This window comes from Diceros bicornis, chromosome X (assembly GCF_020826845.1).
Source record: "Diceros bicornis minor isolate mBicDic1 chromosome X, mDicBic1.mat.cur, whole genome shotgun sequence".
Taxonomy (NCBI): Eukaryota; Metazoa; Chordata; class Mammalia; order Perissodactyla; family Rhinocerotidae; genus Diceros; species Diceros bicornis.
The window spans coordinates 14,322,949-14,350,005 of record NC_080781.1 but is presented as its reverse complement, the minus strand read 5'-3'; the positions used below and the strand labels follow the sequence as shown (position 1 = coordinate 14,350,005).

Sequence of the window (27,057 nt, the reverse complement as noted above, 5' to 3'; positions counted from 1 at the left end):
AGAAATGACAGTCATCCAAAAGCTTTCTTCAAGTGTTATTATTCTGAAAAACACACTAGATTGTGGAAGTTTATGTCCAAGTTCAGAAGGTCCACTTGAAAAAGAAAAAAGTTTCAATAGAGAATTTTAATACAAACCAAAGATAATAGTTCAGAATCCAATTTTAAAATGTTCCTGGTGCTGATGGCAAGCCATTGAAGATTTTCAACAAAAGATCCTCCCATAAGAAAGACCATGCACTTTAGGTTTCCAGACTCTGCATTAAAAAGTGAAAATTCTGTTTATAAAAGTCTATAGCAAAGCTTGCTGCTTTTAAGATCCATTGATCAAAGGAAAGGATCTATGTTGAACCATAAAGACACTAAGATAAAACTGCAAGGAAAATATTTACAATGGAACAACCCCATTTATTTGTGGTCCTATCCACAAATACATATACACAAACTGGATGGAGAGGTCTCTGCTCTGAGAGCCTTAGCTGTAAAACATAACGCTTATCAGTCACCAAGCTGAATGCTGATGTTCTCTTCTATTTGCTCTTTGCTGTTAGATTTGCTCCTTCTTTGCTGCCTCCTCCTCCTCCTCCCAGCTTTCCTTATTCATTCTCCAACTCTCTCTCAATCTTTCCATCACTTCAATATCAGATGGGCTGGATGAACATCACCTCAAAGGTAAGCCTTTGGAAAATGCACTGAGAAGGACCCTTGGCCCAGGCCTTGGAAGAAATTTATCAGAGGCTCCAATGCCACATGGAGATTTGAGGACTAACACATCCTCAGAGGATGGAGATCTTTCTCTTCTACAAAGTCAGCCTGGACATGGAGGAAGTTGGAATTTCCAAGCCTCCTTGGCACTGGATTGAGGGCAGTTAAGCTTGAGGAGAAAGAAACTATAGTGTCCTGACAGATGGGATTTGAGGCCTCTGAGGATAGGCTCCTGGCAGGTACAGCTGGAGAAACTATAGTGCTCCCGGGAGTAAAGGAGGACATTGCCCACAGCAGCCTGGGCCAGGCAGGGTGAGGGCCCTGGGCAGAGGGAGCACCTCCTGGGGAGGCCAGAATACTTTGGAAGGGAGAGGCGGGGAAGGGCCAGCTCCTGCCAGGATCATGAAGAGGTCATCTCTACACTCCCAACCTTTTTTTTTTTTTAATGAGCAATAATGAAAAGACTCCAGCATTCAGAGAATGAATGAATTCTCTGAATGCACCATCTTGGTTCTCTCAATATTAAGGCATTGACACATATATTTGTAACTCAACTCACCATTGTTTATCTTTTCTTTTTGCATTGATATCTTGCTGCTTAGTTTTGTCAGAAAGAGCCCTTGATGTGCAAGAACAGGATACCACCTTCCAAATATTCTGCAGTGAAATCAACAGTCTCCATGCTTAAGTGGAGATTTGAGCATCCCAAGATAAATAATAACAATGAAGCCCACGCTTTTGTAGAATTTGGCAATTTTTGAAGTTCTTTTGTGCACATGCTCTCAGGTGGTGTGCATGACCTGAGTTGCTTAAAATGAGGCATTTGTGAATATGGCTACAAAGAGAGGCCATCGCTGACAAAACCAAAAAATGCAAAATTAACCAAAGGCACGACATTGACGTACAAAATCCTTGGTCTCTTATTCCTCATCCAAATTCAAATCATTAGAGTGGTTCAGAGAATAATCTGCAACCCTGTTACAAAATATGCAAATATCTTGACCACACTGTAACTTCTACAAACATATTTTTAATGCCCAATTCTGATTGGTCTGATGCCGAAAAGGAACAGTAATCTTCTCTGGAAAAATTCATCTTTCTCAGATAAGCCAATGTTTAATCATTGTACATGAGAAAATGAACCATGGAGACTATAAGTAAGCCAAAATTATTGCTAAAAACTTGGATTTTTGTATTGCAGTTTATTTTACTTGGGGAAGCTTGAAGAGTTTCATCATAAATAGTTGTGGTTGACATGAAAATAAATTGATTCAAAATACAATCACCCATTCTCAGTGTATTTGCTCCTGCTGTATCTCCCTTCACAGGGTATATATAATTCCAAAAAGTTGCAGGAAAAATAATTTTAATATAAAATAATTTCTGAATATTCACTATTCAAAAGTAGAGACTTTGTACGTTAATTTAAAAATCTTTTATTTAAAAAAATTATGTTTTTTAAATTATGTATTTACTCTTTTGTAAATTACATATTGTCTATGGCTGGTTTGTCTCTACAAGACAGACTGGAATAGTTGTAACAGAGACTAAATGTCTCGCAAAACCTAAAATACTTACTATCTGGCCCTTTGCAGAAAAAGTTTGCTCTCCCCTGGTATGTAAAAACTCAATGAAAAAAATCTTAATTTGTGTGTTTTTAAAACTGAGTATGTGTGTGTGTATGTGTGTGTCTTCTGAAATTCACAAAGACTTACAAATCTCAGGAAAATACAGAAGCATTGTGTCATCTCATAACAATATTGGGTGTTTGTGCAGAAAGCTGATAAAGAGGGTAGATGTAATTATCTTGCTATTTCTTAAAGGAAACATCCCCTCTTTCAATGCTCATTTTAAGAAAACTATGACTCTTTTGTAATTAGATAACAACATCAATTGCAGTAACTGTGCTCTCTTCTCTCGCTTGCTCTCTCTTTCTCTCTCACACACACACACACACACACACACACACACACAGACACTATTGCACATTTTCCTCATGGGCCCCATCCATTCATTAAGTAAATATTTATTGAATGCCCACTGGATGCCAGGCACTATGCTGGACCCCGAGAATCCAAAGCAGAACAAGACATGGCCCTTGACCTCACTGGGCTGGCAGTAGACTGCAACAGGCATGTTACAAGTGATTATGGTCCCATGTGGTAAGTACTGTTCAGAGGAATATCTGTAAAATATGAAAATATTTTGGCAGCAAAATGGATGGAGCGAGCAGATGAAGAAGTTAGGGAAGACTTCACAGAGGAAGTGACATTTGGCTTGGGGTTTGAAGTCTGAGTAGGAGTTGTTTCCAGTGAAGAAGAGAAGATAGAGTATGTTAAGCAGCAGGAACAGCATTTGCAGTGAAGTGAAACAAACATGGCAGATCCAGGAACCTGCACATTGTGTGTGCCGGCGGAGTCCAGAGGAAGTTGGGGAGCGTAAAAGGATGATCTGGAAAAGTGGGCTAGGGTCAGACCTATGCCTTGCTAAAGGAGTCTGGGCTTTATCTTTAAAGGTGGGGGCTATAGGCATTTCTTAAGCAGAGAAATAACATGCTCAGATTTCTGTTTTAAGATGATAACGTTGGAGGGAGGATGGTGGGAGGATGAGTGGGAGAGAGACTGAAAGCAACATCTTCCCAGATTTATCAGTGTGGGTCCACCCATGAGCCCTCCCCAGGCACACCGAGTGAACAGGACCTCCATAAATGGAAGATATCCTAGTGCCTGAGTGAACCGAAGAAAAAGTTCATGCAATCCATTTGTTGGAAAATACAGAACAGTCATAGAATGCCAATTTTACTTCATAAGAGGCAAAAACCCTTCTCCTTTCTATTGTTGCTTGTGTGTCTGAAAATCCCCAGTATCCAGAGCAGAGCCCTGCAAATGGCAACAAAAGTATACAGAACTGCTACAGTTACCAGCTTTTGTACTTGTGGTCAAAAAAGAATGAAGACTCTGTTTCTAAGCCCAGAAACATCGATTATTACAATATCCCGATCGCAGCCCAGACATCTCCAACTTGTGGAATGTTTGCTCCATACTCTCCTTTCAGAAATGCCTCCTCATTATAGAATTCTTGCAAAAGTGAAATAATTCCAGCTACTGTTTTTCCCATAAAAGGGACCACTGTGCTTCTGCTACTTTCCCCCAGCATGTTTCTGTAGGTGGTCATTTCAACAATAAAGGAAGTTCAAGGGTTCAGACAGATTTCCACTGTTACAGCCCAAAAATTTGAGGTTTTTTCAAGGAAGTCCCCCCTACCGAGCAATTATGCTTGAATTCAAGGCTGGCTCTTTCTTACCAAAGCTGTGGGGAGAGGAGGACAGAGGGGAAAGGGGTAGGAACTGGGGGAGGGAAGAGAAGATAAGAGACTAAAGAAATCAGAGCGCTCAATCAGGAGTAAATGGTTGCAACCAGCCATCTGATACCATGGAGACTCGGGAAGGGGAGGGAAGAGGAGTCTGGGGGATTGTTTCATTCCCCACTCTTACTCTTGGTGAGTTTTTACTCTAATGAATCGATACACTTGGGAAAAAAAAGACCTACAGGGGCCATATGGGGACTACAGCATGCCTCAGGAACATGTTCAGAAGGTGCTGGAAGGAACCAGGTAGAGCTGTAGCATCCAGCAGGGAACATTTGCTTGTTCACTGTGCAGTCTTGTGATCACCCCACTGCTCAGCCCTTCCCAGTAAGGTCTCCACCCCTATGTGATGTCCCATGACCTCCTCGGGGCAGGGCAGGCCCACCCCAAGATGCCAGTCTCTCCCTCCCTGCATGCAGTGTTGCCAAGGGCAACAGAGAACTGCTGCTTCATCACTTTCTCTTCTTTCTGTCCCCCATTCCTGGAAGGTCTAAGAGTGAAGGTGACTCCAAAGACCCATGGGTAAGGGCCTTGCTGCTCCACCCTGAATCTTTCAACTCTTTCCTTTGCCACAGTGTGTTTGTGTGTGTGTGTGTGTGTGTGTGTCTGCCTGTCTGTCCATCCATCCGTCCATCTTTCTCTCTGTGTTGCCCATCTCAAAGTGGAATTCATTATCCTCACCATTTTCAGAGTAGATGCATGAAAACATCAGAGGCTAGAAAAGTCCTATTTCCCTTTTCCTCTTCTGCTAAAACTGCTGAGGCCCCAGCCACCCAGTCGCCCACCTCCCACATCCCAGTGGAGACCTCTCACAAAAGCTCCTAGGGTGCCACTGCTAATGAGCACACGGTGAGTAACCTCTTCAAGAAAACAGGCCCAGCTAAGAAGAGGCATTCTTTTAAAAGTATTACCCAATTATTTCACTGAGGGGGGAAAATATTATGAAATAAAAACCTTGAAAGCCCACATATTTTTAAGAGCAAATTGCACATGAAAGTACACCACTGTCAGTGATTAAAATGACTGAAACATCACGTGAACATTCATGAATGCACGTGCTGATGGGATTTATGAATGCACAACTGCACCTCGAGCCACATGAATTCATTTCGGTCCTTCTCCCCTCAGGTGATTTTTATATCTTTGCTAGCTGCTGCCTTCTGCTAAGGATTTGCTCATTTTACAAAGAAGCAGAGTAAGGATAAAAGAATGTGGGTGGTTTTGCAGAAATGTTACAACCAATTGCACAGAAGGCAGTAAGGGAAAAAATTCTCATCTGGACACTGTCTGGGCTAGTCCCTCCTAATAAAATTTGGTGGATTAGAAGTCCAGAAGAAGTAGCCTGGACTGCAAATGTGCTAATATTTAAAAAGGATGGGCCAGTGTCATTTGGTGTGCCTTTCCACGCCTGCAGTGTAGATGTGGGGTGCATGAAAAGGAAACGAGTAGATCACTAAAAAAAATTAAAAGCATGTTTCCTCAAGCTTCCCCAGGTTAAGAAGTGTCTAACTGTGTTTATTTGTTTGGATTTTGCTAAGATTAGTTACCTCTCATAATGAAGAGGTCATTCTGTTTCTATAGGGCTTTTGAGGTTTGGGGGGATGGATGCCTCAAAATGGTCTATATTGAGGGTTTTTTTGACAAATTGGGTGTGCTATGTGCTGTCTTAGAATGCTAAGACGGTTTCCATTATGGTTGAGGGTGGGGAAGGGACAGAATATCCCTTCTTGTAAGTAGGAGATCTCAAGAAAAGTCTTTGGGAAAATAAACATCATTTCCTAGAAATAAAATATAAATGATATCTGCATTTTTTTTATTTTATTGAATTCACATTGGTTTATAACATTGTGTAAATTTCAGGTGTGCATTATTATACTTCAGTTTCTGTATGGACTGCACCATGTTCACCACCAATAGTCTAGTTTTTATCCATTACCCTACTGCCTTTTTTATTTGAATTTCTAAACTTATATGCCCTACTGTCATTTAGCTAAGTGAAAATCATTATTTTAACTTAAATTATTCCTCTTTAGGAAACATCAGTTATTTCTCTGAAAAAACAATAGAAATGAAAGGTATGTTTAGCCCAAGAGTTAGAGAGTAAGACGAGTAAGACGTGCAGCCTGAATCTCTATAAGACAGAGCTTCTCAAATACAAGGCAGGATCCAGTTACAAAAGGCCACAGCTCTAGTCTGCCTGCCTGCCTCTCACAAGGAAATGCTCCTGGATGCTGATCCAACATGTAGCCAAAGTAGAAGAGTCATTTTTTTCTATGTATATCAGCTTTTTTTGGTCCAACTTTTGAAACTGTCTATCATTTCAGCCTTTCCAGTGCAAAAGGATTAATAAAGAGTGATAGTTCCCCTGAGGACAAACAGGTGAGCAGACAGTACAAGCCAGATTTATCATCCCAATAAATCCACTTCTCAAAGCAAACAGCCTTATCATTTGCAAAAGCATTGTTCTCTCCCATTTCTGGACAAATGACTACAGTTTTTTTCTGGGAAGAAAGAAAAGTATTTTGAATAGGGTCTGAAAAGATTGATCAATCTGACCAAACCCGTGCTTTCATTTCAATTAATGCCTAGTTTAAAACTATAATGATATCAGTAGAGAATGACTCATAACAAATATGACTTGCATAGCCCACATTAAAAAAAAAGAAGGGGGCTGGCCAGTGGCGTAGTGGTTAAGTTCACGTGCTCTGCTTCAGCAGCCCGGGATTCACAGGTTCGAATCCCGGGTGCAGACTGACACACTGCTCCTCAAGCCACATTGTGGTGGCGTCCCACATACAAAATCGAGGAAGCTGGGCACAGATGTTAGCTCAGGGACAATCTTCCTCACCAAAAAAAAAGAAGTCCATGTGAATAACACTGTCACCACTAAAGAGTATTAATTAAGCAGCCCATATGATTATGATGCAATAGACTTGAGAGGGAAAATGATGACACTGCATAAATTTTAGATGGATAAGGTAGCCACAATCCCAGAGAGAATCAGAATATTTATTTAGAAAATGAAGCATATGTATTTACTGTAAGACAAAATTACATATACAGGAACTCTTCTAGACTGATCTGAAAAAGACATACAAACACTCCATCATCTTATTCTTGTCTGTGTGCATGTGCACATGCATGTGCTAAATACACAGGTATTCATATATTTGACTGGGGGCCATATATAAATTGTTTTTCAATTAAGCTATAGTTTAAAAGCTTCATAGTTAAGATCAGAGGTTGAGAAACTTCAGCCCACAAGCCAAACTAGCATATCATCTGTTTTTATAAATAAAGTTTTATTGGAATACAACCACGCTTGCTCACTTGCGTATTGTCTATGGCCGCTTTTGCATTACAATGACAAAGGTAAGGAGTTGCAACAGAGACTGTATAGTCTACAAAGCTTAAAATATTTACTATCTGAATCTTTACAGAAAAAGTTTTCCAATTTCTGATTATGACAATGAATATTTTTTAACTCACATATAAGTCAGCCTGCACACATTGTTCAGATTTGATTCAACAAGCTCTTGACTATTTTTTTTAATTATTGGAAAGTGTTACTAAATATCATGACACACTAAGAATTCAGATAAAAGGAACTTTTGAAACTTAGTATAATTACTACCTTTGTTTGGAACCTTAATTTCTTTGGAAAAATTTTTGAGCTATGTTCTTGATATGATGATATAATATATATATATTATTTTATTATAATATGTGTTATAAATACATTATTTAAGTCTATAAATATCATTGAGATGGAGCTACACCAATGTTACTCATCCATGTTTCAAGAGCTTCATACACACACAGGATTTTTCTATTTCATATGAACAGACACATATAACTCCATAACTACATTTACTATCATAGGTTATCATTTCATTATATTTCATCACAAAATTCAGGGAGATATATAACAATCGGGCAGCTGAACAGCCATCTGAAATCCCCTGTTACCAAAAGTATGAAGCGACATGTAATTCTAATACCATTGTGAAATACATTTCCCACACTCATCTTTCCTGTGTCTAACAACCACTAACCCCTTACAAGATGAGTTTATCCTATTTCAAAAAAATGACTTGTTCTTGTTTCTTATGTTCTTGTTTCTCATGCACTGTGTTTAAAAGAGCACTTGGGGCAAATATTATCATGGAGTAAGCAGCCAGGGAGAGGAAAATGTTACAGAATATGGTCATGGGTTATTCTATACTATCCGAATATATTTCAAGGAATATGCCATTTTTTCCTCTAAGTTCAATAATTCTGATTTCATTTCTCACATGGAATCTATTAAGTTATCCCAGGTGATATGAAATTATCTTCTTTAAAAAAATCTAAATGTAAGGCTTTTACTGTTTGAGGCTAAGGATTGAGCATAACACACAACGTTACCATCATCCTCTGCCAAAGCCTTGCCCTGAAGATGACAGAGACAGTGATGAAGTGCAGTAGAGGAGCAAGGATTGGGTTATTCTGTGTGTAGATGCAGACTGTCACATTAATGATTTGGATCAAGGGTACATGACCTCATTCTATAGCTAGTCAACCAAGAGCAAATGTAATTTATTGGAGCCAGGAGGCCTCATTATGATCTGGCATTCGACACAGCCCATTCCTCTTACTGAAGTAACTCCCCTTACAAAGAAAAATGATAGCCATGTGAGAAATCCGTGTTACTAGTCTTCATTTTATTGACAAGATTTCTAAGGTAGTAGAAAGAAAATATATTACCCAGGGTTTGCCAACCCATTATGGAACATACTTGGCATATTAAAACGATTATGCAAAATGAATAGGGAAAATCATTCACTTGAAATATCATTGGAAACTTTGGCTTTAGGGTAACACTTTTATGACACTTAGCCAAAATCACCGTCTCCTGGGAAAAGTTTAACCTACCATTGCTTAACTTAGGATTCCAAAATATCCTTAATGTCTTGAAAGCCACTTGTTAACTACCATTTCTCTTTATAGGTAGAAGTACCTCCATCCATACCACACTGCTTTCTAAGTTTCACACAAAGACAATATGGCATGCTGGCTCTTTCCAAATGATTCATAATGGGCTCTTTTAAGGACAATTGGAAGCCATAGCCCAAGAGGCAGAAGTTTCCTTTGACTAAGTGATTGCATTTTTGCTTTTTGATGTAAAGGCAAAATTTAGGAGCAAGGAAGAGGTGTGATATAGGGTGTAAAATGGGGCAGATGTTAGCTAATAACATCTGTTCATGGGCTTATTTGAGATTTTTCCAAGAAAGTCCCATTATAAGAATTTAAACAAAGGCAGTCACTCCAAAACTAATGGAAGTGAAGGCCTGTGCATTGGGAAGTCCAGGGAAGGGGAAGGAAGGAGGAATATAGATTTCCTTACTCACTGGTGTTCTAAGATCCGTTTAAAAAATAAAAGAGCAGAGAGCTGCTGTCAGAAAGGTCAGTCTAGTCTCCTTTCCATGCTGTTGCTGAAAGCCTGCACGACCTTTATTTGGGCAGATAATGAACTAGTTATTATCTCAACGGAAGGTCCTGACTCTTTCTACGCTCCCCATCATCAACTCACCATGCTTAATTCAATCTGTGTTTATGCAGCTCAAACGTAATCCCACCAGATTCAGCCATCCTCTTTCCAGACTGTTGCTAACATCAGGCTGGTATCACTTTCAGGAAGGATGGGGAGAAAGCTTTATCATTACAAGGAGACCACCCTCAGACACAACCATTTTTTAAAATGTTTTGGCATGTTTGGGGGTTTTCATTTCTCAGTGGATCTGAGATAAGCCACCTGGAGAGCTTTTAATTGTTTCTTTGAGGCTATTGTTATTTATACTCTATGGACACTTGAAAGGCAACTCTCATGATCTCAATGGAAAATAGTTTCATTCTCTGAATCTCATTCTAGGCACAGAAATGCTCAGCTAGGCAAGAAATCCTGGATGTTAGAGTTGTTTTGCAAACAGATTTGTTTTTTAAAAAAGCATTAAGTAAATAAAACTTCTCATTTGTGCCACAAATTTTACTCAAGTTCCATCCACATTTATCTAAGCCTAATTATTACTCCATTGTAGTAATAATCAGTGCTGTTTGCCAAATACTTTAGCTTTCCTCTTTCTTAGTAAGATTGTTTCATCAACCTCTTTGAGGTTGGGTGTGGCCATGTGACTTGCTTTAGCCAGTGAAGGATGAGCAGAAAGGGCTATGTGGCACTCCTAGGTGAAAACTTTTAAGAGCCAGTGTGCAGTTTACTACATTCCCCTTTGTGACACTTGTGTCAAAATGGAGCCTCCATCAGCCTGGATCCCAGAACAATTATAACTAGCAGAGCGCCCCTGTTGACACGCATGAGACGTGGTGTAAGAGAGAAATAAACATTTGCTTTATTGAGCCGCTGGGATTTGGGGGATGTTTATCATCACAGCAGAACCCAGTTTACACTGACTTTCCTATTCCACCTCTTTTTACTGTGCTGCCCTGTCTCCAAAAGACAGATATCTTTCTGCAATGGACATGCTCAGGAGAATTCCCAGGGATTCCAAAAAAAATCATAATGGAAGGAAAAGACAAGGGTATGGTAAAATTAGGTTCAATCGACCACAGATTTTCATTAAGTACTCCTACCTGATTCCTTTTAGACTCTTCACACGTGGTTCTATGCTTCTTTACATGAATAGTCTAGTACTGTGCTTATTTTTAATCACCTTTTTCTTGATTAGGAAACTGCAGATGTTACAGTAGGCAACAAGTACTTTGGGTTACTGACTGAATGTTTGTGTCCTCCCAAAATTCATATGTTGAAGTCCTCACTCCCCACTGTGACTGTATTTGGAGATGGGGTCTCTAAGGAAGTAATTAAGGTTAAATAAGCTTATAAGGATGTGGCCCTGATCTGATAGGATTAGTGTCCTTATGAGAAGAGACATCAGAGAGCTCTCTCTCTCTTTCTCTCTCTCTCTCTCCACCATGTGAGGACACAGCAAGGAGGGGGCCACCTGCAAGCCAGGAAGACAGTTCTCACAAGAAATTGAATTGGCGAGGACCTTGATCTTGGACTTCCAGCCTCCAAAACTATGAGAAGTAAATTTCTGTTTTTTAAGCCACCCAGTCTGTGATATTTTGTTATGGCAGCCTGAGCTGACTTATATGCACTGGGACTAGTCACATGGGCATACAATGAGATGAGTTGGTGATTCTGTGAAAGAAATTTCTCTCAGGACTAAGACACTAGGATAAAAAAAGAGCTCATCCTACGGAAGGGGGTATTTGAACAACCCTTGAGGGATGGACAGGTGTTCTGTGGGAGTGCAATAAATATGCATTATGTGCCAGGCACTGGGCGTGGAGTTGAGGACACAAAGGCAAATGACACATGGGCCCTGACTCCAAAGAACTCACGATCTAATGAAAAATACACTTAGTAAACACATTACTTCAGTACCACAAACATTTGCTGAGCACCTACCACGTGCTGTTAAACACCATACTGGGAGTTGAACCAGGCAATACATAATTATTAATCACGTCATCATTCTTCATAGAAGTGCATATACTGCTCAATTAGGAGCAGAAGCAATAACCAGGGGGTTGGGTTAGGGGGACAAACACTTAATGGCCTCCTCACCACATGGCAGTGCTATTGTCTTCAGAATGTTGCCATCTTCTCCCTGAGCTGGTCTCGGTCTGGCTGACTTACCCTTGAAGATCTCAAGAGGAGTCTGACCAGCATGGTGTCTTGTAAACAGCAGGCACTCACAAAAGATGAACCAGTAATAGCCACATCCTCAGCTCCACCAGGCAAACGCTTGGCTCACAGAAAAGGTTATATGATAACATGTCTTAATGTACAGTTCAAAGCAAGTGGTCATCGCATAGCACAGTATCTGAATTAAGCACACCATTAGGCTGTCATGAATAGTAAGAGAAGCAGGTTTGAATTCTTACCCGAATACTGGCAAAATAATCTCCCCAAAAAGCAACACCAATACTCCTCAGAGAGAGCTGGCTTTTCAGAGCCTTTCCTAAAATCTTATGGACCAAGCATCATTTCTTCAGGTCAACCTCACTCAAGGGACCTTAGGCCAGATCATAAAAGACATGGAACTTCTCTGTTGGAGAAAAACTGGGTTCTTTCCTAAGAGAGGAAGCACAGATGCCATCCAAATTGTTTGGGCTTTTTATTACTATTAGGAAAAGTGAAAAATTGGAGAAGGGCTTCAAAATGTGGTTTATAGGGATGTGAAGGGAAAGCAAAAAAGGAAAACAGAAAACAGTGTTAATAAACAATACTCTGCCAGCAGAAGGGGAAACACCACAATCTCCCCCTAACTCGGGATTTACTACATTAATCTTTTAATACAGAAAGGGATTTGCCGAGACAGATATCAACATACATACTATTAGATGTTGGTCATGCTCTGCTTCTGAAAAAACAATGCATGGGAGATGATGCCAGAGGATGTGGGTTTCCCAGGTATACCTGAGCCAGTGGGAGGGAGGGAGGAAAGTTTAGGAACTAACACTAGCCAGTGTTTCCTCTACGAGGATACTTTGTGCTGCTGGGATTTTGATGCTAGAAATTCTGTTTTTGGTACTGTGGGATAAGAAACTGATCCTGACCTCCTCTGCCCCTTCCTACATCCTCCCACATCACAGCCAACCATGAGCTTTCCCTCCTCCTCTGTGCTGGCAAACCCCATAAACCAGACTATGATAGACTGGGGAAACTATAGCCTTCGCCTTTAATTAGGTAGGATGGCAAGGTAATGTCAGCTTTCTGTCTGAGTGAGGTTGGGAGAGAGGGTTAAGGATTCCTGGGAATGCAACAGTAGTGCTCGGCAGCAAGTGTGCACGTGGACATTTATCGAAACATCCTAGCCGTGGGCTTGCTTTGTTTTGTTTTAATAAAAAAAGAGTCCCTTGGCACAACCTCACATGAATCCTCTTGTAATTAACTGGGATGTGGGGCACTGCAGCTTGGACAACATTTTAGCTATCTTTGGTTTTCTCCGCCAACACTCGGAGGGAGGACACAGATCCACAGCACACAGAGATATAAACATAGGGGAGGATTTTGTGGTAGCTTCTTGCAGACCCGCTTGTTTAGACAGGAAAATAAATGGCCAGCGTTGAGAGGTAAGGTCAGTCATCAGACATATTTTCCAGTCTCACTAATTGCAAGCTAAGAGGGAATCTTCTGGAAAATAGTTTGCAGATTCGAGCAATGGAGCTTGGGGTGGAAATGGCTTGTGCGGAAGAGCAGCCACATGGTCTTGGGAAAGTCATTCAAGCTACTTTGAGCCTCGGTTTGCTCATCTGTAAAGCAGACATAATAACCCTTGGCTTTCTTACCTCACCATGTTGTTATGAGGATGAAATGAGATAAGGTGTGGGAAAGACTTTGGGAAATTCTAGAGCCACCCACAGGCAAGAAGTTATTATATCCCAGCCCATCCAGAAGCTGGGTCTTTGGAGGCTAATTTCCAAACTACATTGTTGGTCACTGGTAGCTATCACCGTGTGGTTCTCTTGCTTCTTCCTATCCATGTGGGGAAAGAGGTTTTGCCATCCACAGGGGGCTGGGTTGTGGGAGAAGCCTAGCTGGCCACTTCAGTCAGAGGGAGCATGGCCTCAGGGATGCTCTGATTGTGGAATAGAGAATGGACATGTCACGTGGGCTACACACACCTGCTCCCTCCAGGGCAGGAGAGTGACAGGCATCCGGCACACGCACAGGCATGCCACACGCTTCTTCCATACACCTAGGAGCGATGTGTGAAAAAGCTGACACCATTATATTCTACAAAATACAAGAAGCAGTCCTCACTCCTCCCCTCTATTACCTCCTCCTTTGTCCCCTCTGAAAAAACAAATTTTAGTATTAATAAAAATCTCTTCCCCTGGAGGACTTGAAGGGGAGCACCTCGCTGTCTGGGTGCCAGATTCCCAGACTACACTCTTTTCCCTTGACCAGTGTCTGTAATACTTCCAAGGTACCCAGGACCCTGGAATCCACTGGGCTCTTTCTCTGTGATCTGTCATCACATGTCCCTCTTGATGATTAAATTGAATCACCTAAGAATTATGATGGAGCCTAGAATACAACATTCATTCATTCAACAAATTCAGCAAATATTTATTCGGTTCCTACCATATGCCAGGCAAGCACTAGTGTGGCAGAGACCAGCTGCTTGCTCACCAAGCCTGCTCACAACTGGATGACATTTCCTGGCATCCTCTGCAATTATATGTGATCATATGACTGAGTTCTGGCCGATGGAATATGGGTAGAAGTTAAGTACACAACTTCCAGGCATGGTCCATAAAAACTCTCCTATATGATCTCCATTCTCTCTTCTCCCATTTGCCTGTCAGATGCAGACGGGGAAAGACAGAATAGCCCTAGGGGATGAGAGGGCTACAAAATGAAAGGTGCCTAGATTTCTGAATAATCTGAACAACCATGTGGAAGGCCATCTACTGAATACCCACATTGAACTGTCATGTGGGCAAGAAATAAAATTTCTGTTGTTTTCAGCCACTTAGATGTTTGGGGTTCTTTGTTACAGAAATGAGCCTACCCTGACTAATACAATTGGGAGTACAATGGGGAATAAGACATGGTCCCTGATCTATGAAGTTTTCAGTTTAGTGGAGGAGCACAAAAACAAACAAGTAATTATAATAGATTGAGATGACTGTCATGGAGAGGGAGACACAGAGTGCAGTGGCAACTCACTCAATGAGGCTAATGGGGTTAGGTAGGAAGGCTACCAGGAGAAAAGGGCATTAAAATCAGGACCAGAGGAAGCCGTAGGAGCTAGAAAGCATGGCATATAAGAGGAACCGGAAGAATCTTAGAATTGGGGCCACAGCAATGAGTCTAGGGACGCAAATGCAGAGATGAGACTGGAGAGAGGCTGGGACCAGATTCACATGGTCTTGAAAACCAATTCATGTAGATGTTGGAAGAGTAATAAGAAGCCATGGAAGAATGTGAACTAGGGAGTGATGTGATTGGATTTGCCCCTTGCAAGATTCACTCTGCAGGAATATAGAGAATGGATTAGGGGGAACAAGACAGGCAAACATGATGACTAATTGGAAACCTCTTCAGAGCACCAACATAGTGCATCAGACCCTTGGGCACTGACACCAACACAGATCCCACCCACCATTACCCCACACCTTGGCCATTGTTATTTGGACTGTTGGCCATCTCTGAGGGCCCACTCTCAACAAAATCACTTCTCCCTGGCTCTGGAGCTCCCCCTTCCTGGTTTACTCTCCTCTTCCTGCCAGCCTGTCCCCAAGCTCCCAGCATGCCTTTCAGCAAAGCCCACTGGGGCTCACGCCACAAAGGAAGAGGTTGTATTATTCCATCTTACACTCTCCATAAACAATGCTCATTAAACATCCAGCATTACACCAAGAGACAAGTGCCTCTGAAGACAGAGACAGGCCAGTGAGGTGATTTTCACTACAGCATTAGCAGCCAGACAAGCAGTCCATCAGAAAGACAGGCAGCAGTACAATCACTACAGAAATGTCACTGAAAGAGCCAGACCTGTCAAGGCAGCCGTGAAAACTTATGAAAAGGCACTTGGGGGGGGGAGCTTCAGTCAAGGACCCACTCAGGTGAACTGGTTCCCGAGCAGAACTCAGGCCCCTCGGCCACAAAGGAGCAGATGTGGCTGGGAGTGAAGGACATGGAGAGAGAAGGAGCAAAGAACAAAAAGATCAAGAAAGGCCTGGGGCAGATTTCTATTTAAAGCACAACCTTAAAAGGGGACAGATTCTTATTTTTATTCATCCCAAGTCCAAGTGCAAAGTTTATTTCCCACATTCGTCTCTTGCTCCCCTTTTAATGACAATGTGCACGGCAGGGCTACATTTGTCATTCCATAGGAGAGATGCTAAAGTGTTCAAGGTTGCCCTGGTCTTTATTTCCCTCCCCAGGCATTACTAACGAAGACTGGGCTACATTCACCCGCAGGAATGTGCTCCATTACAGTGCTTTCCACCTGGGAATGTTCCACCTAGAACAGCGGGAGAAAAGTACTCAGACCTGCTCTCAGCGGTGACCACAAATACATGCCACCTCAAGCTGGGCTCTGAGCCTGCAATCCTTCTCCTCGTCCTTGGTCAGCCCTTGTAGCAGAGGCTGGCTAGCTGTTCAGCAAACCTGTTTCCTTTTTCTTCTCGAACATATAAGTAAACTGTATGTGTCAATCTCCCCTGCAGGTAGGTGTGGCCATGTGATTGAGCTCTGGCCTATAGAATGTAAGTGGAAGTGAAGCAAGTCACTTCCACGCCTATACCATAAAACTCCCCCATGCTCAATCTTCTACTCTCTTTCCCCACTCAGCAGCTGAATGGAGACAGTGTCAAAGATCTAAAAGAGGGCAGAGACAAAAGATGGAAAGAACCTGGGTCCCTGAGTCACTATTTGGAGGACAGCCACTGCAGATAGCCACCTGACCAGGATCAGACAATTGTGTGAGAGAAAGAAACTTGTATTGTGCTCAGCCACTGAAAGCTGGGGGCTGTTGGTTGTGGCAGCTAGCCTAACGTAACTAACATAGCCCTCTCCCCTATTCTTTTGATTGAGGATTCCAAATCATTAACATTTTTCTCAAGTCCCATAACATCCCTATTCCTGGCAGAGGTCTTCACCTTATTTTTTTAACAGCTTTATTGATATATAACAACAAAAAACAAACACAACAAAATTCACCCTTTAAAATGTACAATTCGATGTTTTTTAGCATATTCACAGAGTTGCGCAACCATCACCACTATCTAATTTTAAAACATTTTCATCACCCCTAAAAGAAACCCCATACTCATTAGCAGGCTTTTTCCATTTGCTCCTTCCCCCAGCACTAGGCAACCACTAACCCACTTCATTTCTTGATAAATTTGCCTGTTCTGGACATTTCATATCATTGAGATCATACAATATGTGTTCTTGTATGACTGGCTTCTTTCACTTAGCATGATGTTTTCAAGGTTTACCCATGTTGTAGCATGTATCGATAATTTGTATTGCCTTTTATCAACTTTTTCTTGCCAAATAATATTCCATTGGATGGATATGCCACATTTTCTTTATCCATTTATCAGTTGATGGACATATGGGCTATTTTGATCTTTCAACTATTATGAATAATGCTGCAAAGATCATTTATGTATATGTTTTTGTTGGAACATATGTTTTCAATTCTCTTGGGTATATACTTAGGAGTAGAATTGCTGGATCATTGGTCACCCTATGTTTAACATCTTGGGGAATTGCCAAACTGCCCTCCAAAGTTACTGTACCATTTTACCTTCCCATCAGCAACGTATAAGGGTTCCAATTTCTCCACATCCTCACCAACACTTGTTTTGTGATCATCTGTCTTTTTTATTTTAGCCATCGTAATGGGTATGAAGTGATATCTCATTTTGATTTGCATTTTCCTGATGACTAACGATATTGAGCATCTTTTTGTGTGCCTATGCCACTTTTATGTCTTTTTTTGAGAAATGTCTATTCAAATTCTTTGCCCATTTTAAAAATTAAGTTATCTGCCTTTTTATTGTTGAATTATAAGGGTTTTTTATAATTCTAGATACAAGTCTGTTGTGGGTTGAACTGTGCTTCCCCAAAAAATATGTTGAAATCCTAACCCCCAGTACCTATGAAGGTGACTTTATTTGGAAATAGGTTCTTTGCAGATGGAATCAAGTGAAAATGAGGTCATACTGGATAAGGGTGAGCCCAAACTCCAACGACTGGTATCCTTATAAAAAGGCCACGTGAAGACACAGGGACACTGAGACACAGAGAGGAGAGTGCCACGTGAAAAGGGAGACAGAATGGAATCATGCATCTACAAGCCAAGGAACACCAAGTAGTGGCAACCACCAGAAGCCAGGAGAGAGGCAAGGAAGGATTCTTCCTTACAGCCTTCAGAGGGAATACGGCTCTATTGACACCATGATTTTAGATTTTAGCCTCCTGAACTGTGAAAGAATAAATTTCTGTTGTCTTAAGCCACCCAGTTGGTGGTAGTTAGTTATGGCAGTCCTAGGAAACCAGTACAAAGTCCCATCTCAGATATATGACTTGCCAATGCTTTCTCCCATTTTGTGGGTTGACTTTTCACTTTCTGATGGTGTCCTTTGAAGGACAAAACTTTTTAATTTTGATGAAGTCCTATTTACTATTTTTTTTTCTTTTGTCACTTGTGCTTTTAGTGTCATGTTTAAGAAATCATTGCCTAACCCAAGGTTATAAAGATTTACTCCTATGTTTTCTTCTAAGTGTTTTATAGTTTTAGTTCAAATTTAAATCTATGACTCATTTTGAGTTAATTTTTGTTGTGATGATGTAGGGAAGGAGCTCAACTTCATTATTTTGCATAGGTATATTCAGTTGTTCCAGCACCAATCGTTGAAAAGATGATAGTTTCACCCATTGAATTATCTTAGCATCCTTGTCAAAAATCAATTGACCATGAATGTAAGGATTTATTTCTGGACTCTCAATTCTATTCCATTTGTCTATATGTCTATCCTTATGCTACTACTACACTGCCTTGATTACTGTAGTTTTGTAATAAGTTTTGAAACTGGGAAGTGTGAGTCCTCCAACTTTGTTCTTTTTCAAGCCCATTTTGGCTATTTTGGGTCCTTTGCATTTCTATATGCACTTTAGAATCAGCTTGTCGATTTCTGCAAAAGAGTCAGCTGGGATTTTGATATGGATTGAATCTGTATATCAATTTGGGGAATATTGCCATCTTAACAATACTAAGTCTTCTAATCCACGAACATAGAATGTCTTTTCATTTATTTAGGTCTTCTTTATTTTCTTTCCACAATGTTTCATATTTTTCAGTGTACAAGTCTTGCACTTTTGTAAAATTTATTCCTAAGTATCTTACTATTTTTGATGCTATTGTAAAAGGAATTGTTCCCTTAGTTTCTTTTCTTTTTCTTATTATTCCTTGCTAGTATATAGAATACAATTGATTTTTGTATATTGATCTTGTATCCTCAAAGCTTGCTAAACTCATTTATTAGTTCTAATAGTTTTTTTGTAGATTCCTTAGGAATTTCTATATACAAGATCATGTCATCTGTGAATAGAGATACTTTTACTTCTCCCTTTCCAATCTGGATGCCTTTTTTTTTTTCTTTCCTAATTGCTCTGGCTAGAATCTCCAGTATAATGTTAAATAGAAATGGCAGGAATGGACAGCCTTGTCTTGTATCTCAGGGGGAAAGCATTCGATTTTTCACTGCTAAGTATGATGTCAGCTGTGAGTTTTTCATAGATGTCCTTTTTCAGGTTGAGGAAGTTACCTTCTATTCCTAGTTTGTTAAGTGTTTTTGTCATGAAAGGGTGCTGAATTTTGTTGAACGCTTTTTCTGCATCTATTTATATGATCATGTGGCTGCACTTGCTAATTACAAAGATAATAAATGACCACTAAAAAGAAATTCAATTTCCAGCCCTCTTCCCCATCATATTTCACTGTAATAATCTGTTTACCTTTCTTCCTTCCCTTTCAGACTATGAGTTACCTGAAGTTAGGGGCCCACCTTAGACATATTTGTATCCTCAATATCTAGTTAAGTGTCTGAAACACAGGATTCACTCAATAAATGTTTGTGGAAGTGATGAGGATGAATTCATTCCTCAGAGGCATCTAAAAGAATCAGGGTGATGAAGAGCTGAAGGGTCCTTTCCATGGAAAGGGCTGTTGATGGAAAGATTGTGACTGGGAGTAAAGTAGGGATATTCTTAAGGTACAATGTCCTTTACCACAAGCAGTAAATACCACCTGTCTCAAACATAAAGAATTTGAAAACTCAAGTAGGCAAGAGGCCTCACGGTATATAGAACTAGTCATAGCTATGGTCTTCTTGTAAAGATGGCTTTGGAATTAGATAGCACTATCAAACATATTTTTCCAATACCCAAATTAAGAAGAGAAGACATGGTAATAACTCAGTATTCTTGTGGTGGATAGCAAAAAGGAAACAATTCTTCCTTTCTTGTATCCATACTCCCTTGTAATTCTCCACTCAAAAAGTAGAGTATCTTTCTCCACCTCCTGAGTCTGAGTTGGTCTTATGATTTGCTTTGACCAGCCCCAAGCCTAGGCCTCAAGAGGCTATGTACACTTCCCTGCTCTGTTGGAACCCTGTTGTTGATGAAGGATTCCAGACTCAGTCACCTGATTACCCCAGCCAACACCCAGCCATCCCTCAGATGTAAGGCCATCTTAGACCAGTCAGTTCTCAGGTGACCTGTCAGCTGATCAGCAACTCATCACTGACATGAGTGAGCCTGGCTGAGAACAGAAGAAACACCCAGCCAAGTCTAGCCCAAATTGCCAACTCATAGAATTATGGGCTAAATAAATAGTAGTTGTTTTAAGCCACTGACTTTTGGGGTTATTTGTTACACAGCAAAAGTTAACTCATACAGAGGTAATGTCCACATAAATTAGAAGGCCAGGTCTTCTTCCTGGATTGTTAATGAACCAATTTTACAACCTTGGGCAAATCACTTCACCTTTCTGGGCCTCAATTTTCAAACCAGAGGAACAAAGAAAGATGGAGGACTGGTCCAGTGCTTTGTAAGTATCATGAAACAGACAAGGGCTTTCCTCAAATGATACTCTACAAGGAATCTCAATATATGAAACAGAGGAAAAGGGACCTGCTCTGGTTCTCAAGGATGCTAAACCCCATCTGTTCAGCTTTCCTCTCACTCGTCCCTCCTACTCCCACCTCCACTCCCTGGAATGGCACCCCAGCAATCTTTGGATAAAGTCTGGAAAGCATTGTGCCATTCAGTTTTTCTAAGGCTTCTTTCAGGCTAACATTCCATGAATCTAGGCCTGAAGGGGAGACTTAGTTTTGCATGAATCGAGCCAGGTTGGCCCCTCTAGTAGCACTGCCCACACTACGTGGTAACTAGTTATTTATTTGTCTGTCTGCTCCACCAGACTGTGAGTAACTCAACCACACAGACTGCTCTTCCTCCTTTTGGAGTTCTTTCCCTACCCCAGTGATTGCCACATGCCCCTCAATCCAAAGCATCTAGTCAAGAAATACCATGTAAGTGGATACTTGGATAAATGAATGGATGGATGGAGGGAGGGAGGGAGAGAGGGAGGGATTGATGGATAAATGAATGAACAAATAACCACACAAATGGATAATTATCAGATAATAAATGAATGAATAAAGAAGCACATGAATAACTTTGACATGTTATTCACAATGTTTCAAAGATAGAATGAATTTAGCCTTCTCCTTGAGCGGAAGGCCAGGGTTCCAAATAACATTTTAAGCATTGTCAGATTATTCTCAGCAAAAAGTCTGCAACAACAGTAACTAAATTAGTACATCTTGGAAAGCAACTCCAGTTATTTTCTCAGATTTCCTATCATTAATTCCTTTCAAGGGCAGGAAGCACCTCTCTCCACGCTCCTACCCTGGAAATACCAGCCAGCCTCTCCCCAGCCCCAACTCTATGGGTCGCCTTCCCTCTCTTGGCAGTTGGCACACGGAAACAGAACTTGGGCTCTACGGAAACAGAACTTTCTGCAGAAATCTATGCTCCATTTGTCCACAAATGATCTTCCCAGAGAAGAGCCAGGGAAAGCTCACTTCATACGCCCCCTCCTTTGGTTGTGTGGCCATGATGGGGGATGGGGGCCACCTCCTGGGGCTGTTCTGCAGATTCCCAGCTGTGTGCTGAGAGCAGGAAGCTCATGGGGAAGTGCACTGGCTGAGGCCAAGGATTCTTCCTGTCCTCCTTTAAAGCTTCTGCTTCCTGCTCTAAGTTCTTAATGACTACCTTCCATTTAAAATCATCTTTAGCTTTAAAGGAGGCGAACTTCAACAGTACTGTAAACCAAGATAATCTGGCCAGAAAGTAGCCTGATTAATATCTTTTTTTTTTTTTAAGGTGGGAATGAGTATGAAAAAATGCAATCTGGAACATAAATAGAAATAAATCCCAGAGAATTGATGCAACATCACTGGGGTAAAGCAATAAGTAGGGACACTGGGGGATCTTTTGAGTTTAAAGAGGTAAGGTCATGTTCCTATTATTTAAACTATGTGTCTCGATGGATACATTTTCCCTGCCATAATGTGCTTTAAGGTTCCCAGAACACTCTGAAGACCCAATAATTATGGAGTAGAGTAGGCATCTTATTTTATATAATCAGTAGGTTCCTAAAAAGTTGCAGGTATCAATTTGTTTTTAAATGGAATCATTATGTCATTTTAAAACTTTCATTAGCCTTTGTATTACATAAGTAAGAAGAAGCAAAAAGGACCCCCCTTCTGAAAATAAAAGTTATCTATAATTCCACCTGTCAGAGACAACCACTGATAACATTCTAGAGCAATGTTTTTCAAACTGTGGCTTGTGGCCCATTAGGAGATCATGAAATCAACTTAGTGGGTCATGACCAGCATCTTAAAATGAAACAGAAGAAAGGAGAAGAGAAGAGGAATAGAATTGGAATAGAGTAGGGAAGGATAGAACAAGATAATATAATATGGTAAAGAAAAGAAAAAATAGACATAATCAGAATGCATCATATAGAGAAGAGTAAGTACTGTCAATCAAACTATTGCTTCAGCTACATGTGTCTACTGGGTCACAAATGCAAAATGTATTTCTTACTGTGAATCGTGATCAAAATATGTTTTAAAAATACTGATTTGGCATATATCCTTCCAGATGTTCCCTCCCTATGTTCCTACATCTTCTTAATAAACATGTAATAATCTACATACTATTTGGTAGCAAGTCTTTTTAACTTTGGAATGTATCATAAACATATTTCTGATTTAATAAATATCCATTTGTATCATTTTAATGGCAGTAGAGTATTTCACTGTTCCAATACGCCCCAATGTTGTTTGCTGTACCAATGCATAGTAATCTTTGATCAATCAATTTTCTATTGTTAATCATTTAGGGCATTTCCAATACTTCTTAATTATAAGCAACACTGAGGCATCTATACATTCTTTTATTTTACTTTTCCAAATTTTTTTAGGTTAAATTCTTTTTTTAAATTTTTTCTCCATAATTTTATTCTTTAAATTGAGATATAATTGACATATAACATTATATTAGTTTCAGGTATACAACATAATGACTCAATATTTGTATATATTACAAAATGATCAGCACAATAAGTCTAATCAACATCCATCACCATATATACTTACAAAATTTTTTTTTCTTGTGATGAGTTAGGTTAAATTCTGAAGTGAAATCTCTGGCATACAGTTTTTTGTGTATTAATTTCATAAAGGCCAACTGCCTACCACAAAATTTATACCAATTCACAGTTCCAACAGCAGTGTCTGAAAGTACCCTGGTGCCCACCACCCTCATTCCCACCTCAAACCTGACCATTATCATTTTTTCATCTTGGCCTATTTGAATAAATGGAAAAAAATGGCAATTTATTTTAATTTGGATTGATTCATTATCTGAATTGAGGTCACCCACAGTTAATTTACAGCAGCCTTCAAGCAACACTATAGAATACAGAAGGGCAACCACCAAGCTAAAAAGGAAACCTGTGCATCCGTGAGGTCAATCTTTTGGGTTTAGGTAGTAAAGGCCCTGATACATAAAATGACTCCTGCTACAGCAAACGACTTATTTTATACAATCAGTATGCTCCCCAAACTATTAAGTTACAACTGAATAACTAATTAGTTACAGCCAGACATGCAGCCACCGCCTTGCCCAATTAAACATGTTAACATCCAACATAGCCATATGCTGCACTGAGCACACAGTAGGTACTTCTTGATTCAAGGGGCCTTTTGTCCAGAAGTCCAAACCCCAGCCCTTCTGAGCATCCAAAGACCAACCTGGACATCGTCTTCATGTCTTCTTTTTCTGCCCCTGCTTCCTCATCATAAATTGGGAGGCAGAAGGATATAACAGTGGTGATAAGGTGGTAATGGTGGGAGGAACCGTGTGCTTCACAGAGAGGAACTGGGCAGAATAGATGGAACACCAAAACTGAAGACAGAGAGCTACATGTGAATCCTGGACAGGACTCTTTTGAACAGTGTGCTCTTAAAGCCACTAGCAGAACCTCCATTTTCTCATCGACCAAAAGAATATCATATTCCCATCGCAGAATTTTGAGGGGCTTCTGAAATAACGTGAGATAGTACTAGCAGAAAGTCACACAATAAATGTCAAGGGTGCGTGTGGTGCATGTGCATGCATATGTGTGTGTGTGTGTGTGTGTGTGTTTGTGCGTGTGTGTGCACCGCGAATTTGCTTGGTATCCGCCTGAACATGTTTAGAAGAATCCCCTTGATAACACTCAGTCATCTAAGACAAAAATTCAGCCATAGTCCAAAAACTGGGGGCAGGGCTGGCTACAGGAAAAAGTCAAAGGAGTGAAGAAGAACTGTCAGCCATGTTCTCAGCTGTACCCTAGGGAAGAGAAAGACAACTTGGGACAAGCAGTGGATTTAAGCAAGAGTTACTCAGGTCCTCAGAGTAAGTCTGGATCTTTAAAAGCCTCTTATTCTGCATAAAGCTCTTTTGCATTTCACACCTGGTGAGTAAAGAAAAGCATATCCCCCCTTAACCCCATCTGCAGCTCTGACTTCACAGAGCTGTCTCACTAGGCCTCCAGTTTTTAAAAGCCAAAAGTCAATTACATAGTCACCTCTACATTTGAAGAAAATCTGGGTTAATGGTCCAAAGCAGTTCTCTCATGGAAAAATCAGCTCACCTATCCTCTAGTAGGGAAAAGGAATGAAGCAAAGTATAGTAAAGTTTAAAACCATGTTCAAATCTATCATAAAACTCCACTTTCAAAGGCCCAGCTGTGTGTCACTCAGCAGCAGGGTCCCCTGGGCGCTTCTCACAACCATTTCTCAGACTTAACTGTAAAGGCTTCACACCCACAGTGAACCAAATGTTCTATCAAAACACAAGGCAGCCACGGGGCTACTTGAACCTCAAAGATGTTTCAGATATTCCTGGGATGCTTGAAGGGGAAGGCTCAGACTAAAACATTGACCCCTCAATTCTCCAATCATGATCATTTCAAACCAAACAGTGAGGAAGCCTGTATGCCTGGGACGGGGGGTGGGGGGGGGGTGGGCAGTGGAGTTACACCACGCATTGAGTCCAGGATTTCAAACCTTGGCAAAGGAGTCTGGGAAGCTGAGCCTGTGTCAGGGTTTGAAAGAAAGTCCTGTGGGCAGTTTTAGAATTTGCCTGATGCCTTTTCAACCCTCAGAATCCACAAAGTTCCGTCTAGCCAGGGTTGCTACTTTGTGGATCAGATATCCAAGACCCTGAAAGCAAAGCCACAAGAATCAACCCTCTCAGGGGGGCAGAAAGGCCTCCCTCTCTTCTTTGTCTCTTGCCCTTCTGAGGAAATGTTCTGCTTTGCCTAGATTTTGCATAAAACCTTGATGGTAGGAGCAATTAGAGAAGGCAACTCCCAATAGCTCTAAGGCTAATCCAGCCAAGTGATTAGAGAACTCATCACTCTTCCTCCTCCATTCCCTCCCCAAGGAAAGGAAGCAATTTGAAAATCCAAAAGGATTCTCCTTCTCACAGAGGAAGAGTTGAAGCAGTGCCAATAAAGATTCCAATGTCAAACTGCGACTACGTGGAGTTTGCAAGTGCTTTGAAACACAGCTTTGTGAAGAGCCCTTGTCTGAGAATCAAAAGGCCCCATAACTATGATTTAATTTAAAAGGAGGAGAAAACGGTCCTTTTAAGTAAATCATGTTTCCTCCATTTTAGACGTCAAAACTTTGTCATTAGGGATCAGTAATAATCTTTACATTACGAAAAAATAGAACAAAACTTTTGCTTAGTCTAGAAGTCAAGGGACAGCAAGGAATAAGAACAGTCACTGTCACAACCTTGAAGTGTCTTACTGAGGGAAAGTTTCGTGAAACTACAAGTCAGGGAGCTTTTACCCAACGGAAATGTATAGGTACATTCACCAAAAGACAGGAACTAGAATGTTCATAGCAGCATTATTCAAAATAGCCAAAACTGAAACTTATCCAAATGCCCATCGATGATAGAATGGACAAATAAATCATGGTATATTCACATGAAGGACTACTATACAGCAATCAAAATAAATGAACTACAGCTACATGCAACAACATGAATGGGTCACATAAATATAATTTTAAGCAAAAAAAAATCTGGATATAAAAAAAGCACATACTGCATGATTCCAAAATAGATCAAAGTAACCTATGCTGTCAGAAGTCAGGATAATGGCTACCCTTGGAGAGGTATGACTGCACGGGAACCTTGGCCGGATTTCTAGAGGGCTGCAAATGTTTTTCTTGTTCCACGTGCTGGTTACAGAGGTGTGTTCAGTTTGTTAGAATTCATTGAGCTGTACACACACTTATGATTTGTGCACATTTCTCTATTTGTGTTATAATGAGATCTTAAAAGTTTTACAAATAGATGTATATTATTTCTATATGGAGAGAGAGAGAGAAAGAAAGAGAGAACAAATTCTTTTGGTTCTAGGTAGCAACATTTTTCTAGAAACTAGAACTCTGTTAACAAGCTTTTATTTCCATTTGCTTCCCTGGGGAAAGCTGCCACACTGCTCTGTCACACATAGAAACTCTTTGGATGATTCTCAGAAAAAGAAGACCTTACATTTCAGTGCCTCTTTATTCAGTGAAAGAACACCAAATATTTCAGAGTACTTTCATCATCTGTGTGTTTTCAGGAAAACCAGTCCTTTTTTCTCCCTGCACTGTACCTTTGTGTTAGTCAGGGTCAGCTAACTGCTGTAACAAACATCCCCTAAATCTCACAATAAAAGTTTACTTCTCCCTCATGTGAAATCCAACTAGGTGTTGGCAGACAGCCTTTCATGTGGTGATTCATGGACCCAGGCTTCTTCCATCTGGTGGCTCT

At 40.6% G+C, this 27,057-nt stretch overlaps 1 protein-coding gene across 1 annotated transcript in view; it reads right to left on the bottom strand.

The window, feature by feature from the left end:
* The window catches only part of NHS (NHS actin remodeling regulator), a 336,002-nt gene that overhangs the window by 293,690 nt on the left and 15,255 nt on the right, over positions 1-27,057 (bottom strand). The gene's annotated exons all lie outside the window — the stretch shown is intronic.